Source organism: Pocillopora verrucosa, chromosome 1, assembly GCF_036669915.1.
Source record: "Pocillopora verrucosa isolate sample1 chromosome 1, ASM3666991v2, whole genome shotgun sequence".
Taxonomy (NCBI): domain Eukaryota; kingdom Metazoa; phylum Cnidaria; class Anthozoa; order Scleractinia; family Pocilloporidae; genus Pocillopora; species Pocillopora verrucosa.
In genome coordinates this window covers 17,485,817-17,490,816 of record NC_089312.1, presented here as the reverse complement: position 1 = coordinate 17,490,816, position 5,000 = coordinate 17,485,817, and the positions used below count along the sequence as shown (strand labels likewise).

The following is a 5,000-nucleotide window of genomic DNA, read 5'->3' as shown; positions in this document are numbered from 1 at the left end:
TTTCGATTTTTTAAAAAACGGCCCCTCTGTTGTTGTCAGTTATAATCATTTGTATTTCAGTCTGCCATTATCGAACTTCAAAGGGGGTTCGAACCCCCCCTCCTACGCGCCTGATGGCTGGAGCCATTTATTACTGAACAAAGAACAAAATCAAATTTTGAAACTGAGAGCATTGATATTTCTGATTCAAATGATGAAGGCAGTGATACAGCCAGAAGTATAAACCCAGATATTGAGGCTGTGAGTAACACCTTTCAGCTACCAGTGAGACCCACACCAACCAAAGTGACTAAAGCCAAGAGGCCTTCCTGGAGGTTCCACAATCAATCCAGCACTGAGTCAAAGAAAACACAAAATGTTGCAGAAGAAGCAGAAATGGCATTAATTCAGTCACTTGTAGCAAGTATTGTCAAGGACTACAGAAGTCAGGAAAAGAAAAAGGAAAAGGATGAAGATGAAACATTTGGTAATTTAATCACATCTCAGCTTAAACAGTTGCCCCCAAACAAAAAAATTCTGGTGAAAATGCAATTTGATGTATGAACAAATGATGAATTTAATCAGTGGAGGTTCACCATATCAATGTGCTCTTTAAATTACAGAGCAGAACAACCATGGCAACCTTATTCATAATTTGACTGAGTCGATTGAATTTTGTAATATTTACTTGGGAAACTTCTATTATAACAGGTGTTGAAATTAATTTCTTTCAGTCACAGTTTCAAATTATCGTTGTAATACTCCGATATCACGCACCGCCATCTTGGATCGAGTGCCGCACCAAAACGAGGCTGGACGGGCATGCGGTCATTTGGAGGGTTGCTTTACATGGAGTTTGAGTGGAAATAACTCGCAAATATGGCTCACAATCATTGCTGTGTAAATTACTGTACGAACGACAAACGAAACGAAAGTGGTCAGAATTTGTCGTTTTTCAACTTTCCTAAAAATTATTCACAGAGATCGAAGTGGATTGCCACGATAAAGCGAGATGAAGGGACGCTTTTTCAGGTGAGTGTTGAGTCGTGACTACAGCGAGCCATCAAACGCACATGTGCACTTTTGATATATATGTTCGGGAAGTTTTTCGATTTAAGACTCAGTTAGTTCCCGTCTTACTTGCTTCTTACACGTGAATTGCGTACTCGATTCATATCCAGAGGAACTATAGACTCATTACATTAGATTTTGGTCGATTTTGGCCGAAACTGTCAAACGCACATGGCACCGGTTTGTTTGTTTTCATTGACTCGAATATGATTATTAATATTCCATGAGATTCTCCCTTGTTATCAGCGATTTAATTCAGAGTGTTAAACTCGTTTCCTAGATCAAGAAAGGCTCTACTCTAGTGTGTTCTGCTCACTTCAAGCCAAGCGATATGTTTAAAACTATAACAGGGCTTATATGTCTGAAACCAGGAGTTGTGCCTTCGCAGTTTCAATGGACAAAGTCCAGCCAAGACCGCCCACAAAATAAACTACAAGAGTTAAAAACTATGGCAGAACAGCAAGAACAAGAGGAGCGACGACAATCTTTTGTCGATTCATTCCAGCAGGATGTCAAAATGGAGGAGGGGAGATTGGATCAGGAGGCCAGGGAGCCAGTGCTAGTGATGAGCAAATGGAAGAAATGGCTACGGACAAACCGGAAAACGAAAACATAGAACCCGCCGAATTGAGTGCAGTGGAACAAATTGAAATCCTTAAAGCACAAATCAGTGATTTAGAGCAACAGGTGGAAGATCTAAAAGGGACCAGGTTTGGAGCTGAAAACATTTCCAAAGATTCTGAATTGCTGACATTTTACACAGGCTTTGTATCAAAGGAACGATTTGATAGCTTTTTCTAAATGAAAGTCAGATTTACAATAAACATAAAAATCTACCCATTCACAACCTGTCAACATCATCTGTCCCATGATCTGGTAGTAATAGCTATGTGTTTTTCGAAGTTTATAAACCCCATTTACACATTTCAGATATTTCAGCTGCGAGATTGAATCCGTAATAGGGCACTTGATTTCCAGCAGCCCCCACGGATTGTTTTCAGAGGGATCATAGACCCTTCGATCTGGAGAGGCAGCCAGATGTGGACATGATGGGTTGATAACAATCCCGGCAGGGAAAACATCAGCATATGCAGACGCTGCCTCTTCTTCTGTATTAATACCATGCCTCATGGCTGCAGTTTGCACAGTCTTCTTTAGTTGCCTTGCTGCCAGTGATTCAAAGTCAGCCCTTCAGGCACAAACAACTTTAAATTTACTCAAAGATAGCCTCTGTGCCCTCAGATCATGCCACTTCTGAGTGTCAGACTGCTCCCTTGTTTCTTCCTCATATAAACAGGATTGTGCTTGTGAGACACTAAGCCCTTCAGCAAAGTTAAGTTCTGCCAAAGTAGGCACAAATGTATAATTGCTTTTAAGCAATGGTACACCAAAAGGCGGTGGCTCCTGTGGCCCCCCAACATTAATGTGAATTTTTGGATCATTGGTTGTGTTCTGACGTTGTTGGTATGATATAACTGAGCCATGAGCTACTCTCCCTAGTTTACTATTCACATAGTCCAAACTGTCAGTTTCTGGAACAATACTGTTTACTTGCATGTCTTCATATTGTTTGAATATGTCTCTCATAGAATCAATGATTTTGGGTAAACCAAAATGTTCCGGAATCGGATTATACATAATCTATGTGAAAGGCGCCAATATGGCTGCCACGCTTTCTGGAGCTCTTCGCCTATCTACCATTTTTGGTGTTCTTTTCGTTTTGAATGCTGCCCAAGAATGCTACAATTGTCACTATAGGAGGGCTGAAAGTCCTTGGCTTTTCAAACATATTTTATCCAAGTTTACTACTCCTAAATTTAGAGTTCGCCGGCCGGTGGTGTTGTGGGGCGTCCATGGTCTAACCTTGCTTGCAGTACCGGAGAAATATATCACGCTAGATATCACTATAGATATGGACGTAGAGTCACAACCGGGTCCAGAGATAGACAGGAGTTTCGGAGGAGTTAATAAGAACTACCCGATGTTAATGCGAACTAAGCCAGCGTCTTTGAAATGCTCTGAACTCTTGTCTCTCCGAAACAAAGCTTTCAAGCCATCTCCGGCCGTTCTATCTCAGTTCAAGTCACTCGGCATTCTGAAATACCGTGGGCAACATAGTGCTCGAATCTCACGATCCATCTCAACCAAGAAAATCCCGGTGATGCAAGGCCGCCGTTTCATCAAGGCTGAAGGTCGGAAAGTGGATCGGAGTAACTTAATTAACATTCCGCGTGTCAACACAACCGACAAAACATCCACCTCTAAATCAAAGGGTTTCGCTGTCCCAAAATGTTTGTTTACGAACATTTGTGGTTTGTTGAAAACAAAAAATCGTGTACGAGCACCTGTGGCGCTTGAGGCTGACCTGAGATCTCAGGATATTGATGTGTGTATTGTCAGTGAAACTCATCTTTCCACTAATATGCCGGACGCCGTGGTGAATATCCCAAATTACAATGTGTTCAGGCGGGACAGAGGTTGGGCAGACTTGGACAAAAGGAAAAAAGGGGGTGTTGCGGTCTATGTGAGAGACAGTCTTAAAGTCTTGGATGTCTATCGGTCCAATTTATATGAATTTATTGCTTTGACAGTGCAGTTGCCGTCCGATCACATTATGCTAATTTGCGGCCTGTATAATCCTCCCAAGCATAGCTACCGGGATCTCGACTTAATTAATTATATAATATCTTTTGTGGACATTGTGTTGAACAAACACCCAGAAGCGGCTATTGTCTGTGGTGGCGATGTAAATCGTTTGGATATGCAAGAATTTAAGGCTTTGTCTGGCTGGGATTTCGTGGTTGATTTTCCCACGCGGGGTAACGCGTGCTTGGATAACTGTATGACCAACCGAGCGGATCTGTTCGGTCAAGCATATTCCATACACATGCTTATTAAGACAGACCATGAAGGCTTTGTTTTACCGGCGGGATTAAAGCTTAAACCTATGCGCCGCAAAGTTCTTGTGCGGGACTGTAGGGAACATCGGAAACAGTCATTTTATATGGCACTCACTGCGCTGGACTGGAGTGACGTCCTCAATGAGGTGGACATAAACAAGGCGGTCGAGGTGCTTGAGGTAAAGATTCGTGCAGTGATGAATAAGTTTATGCCGCAAAAATCTGTACGCATGTCATCGCATGACCCAGTTTGGATGTCCCCATTAGTCAAGTGTATGCTGAGGAGTAAGTCCCATATATCTTCAAAGAATAAGGAACGCCTGTCTTTATTTAATAAGCGCATTTCTGAGCTGATAACCGAGAACAGAAGAAAACTGGCTGCCATTGGTAGCGGTGAGTGGTGGAAGGGCGTGGACGCCCTATCGCAGCGTCGCAGGTCATCGTTGATAAATTTGGACAAGAACTCTCTAGTTCGTCTGAACGACTACTTCGCCAACCTGTGCTATGATGACACTTACGTTAGACCTAGTGATATGGATATCCCGGACAGTGTAAAGCCCCCGAAAATATCTGAGCGGTGTGTCTGGAATACCTTAGTTCATGTAAAGAAAACCGCAACGGGACCAGACGACCTCCCGTACTGGATCTGGAAAGACTGTGCTGAGCTACTCACACCAATCGTCACTCACGTTTGGAATCTGTCGCTGTCTACTCATACATGGCCAGACTCCTGGAAAAGGGCAAATGTTAACCCTCTCCCCAAAGTGAATATGCCTATAGAGGACTCGGACTACTGTGGTATTAATGTTACTCCCGTTATTGCCCGGTTGTTTGAGAAGGTCGTGTATCGTACACAAGCACAGTCAGTCATTGAGAGCAACCTGAGCCACACCCAATTTGCATATAGACAGGCGGGTAGTTGCACAAATGCCTTGCTCGCTATCCAGCACCAGACATACAAGTATTTAGATAGTAGTGACTATAGCGCAGTGCGAATTTTTACCATGGACTTCAGTAAGGCTTTCGATTTTGTGAACCATGCTATTTTGT

The 5,000-nt window shown here is 42.8% G+C and overlaps 1 pseudogene; it reads right to left on the bottom strand.

The window, feature by feature from the left end:
* Positions 1-1,821: 1,821 nt before the first annotated feature.
* LOC131784077 (uncharacterized) lies at positions 1,822-2,688 on the bottom strand (annotated as a pseudogene).
* Positions 2,689-5,000: the final 2,312 nt, after the last annotated feature.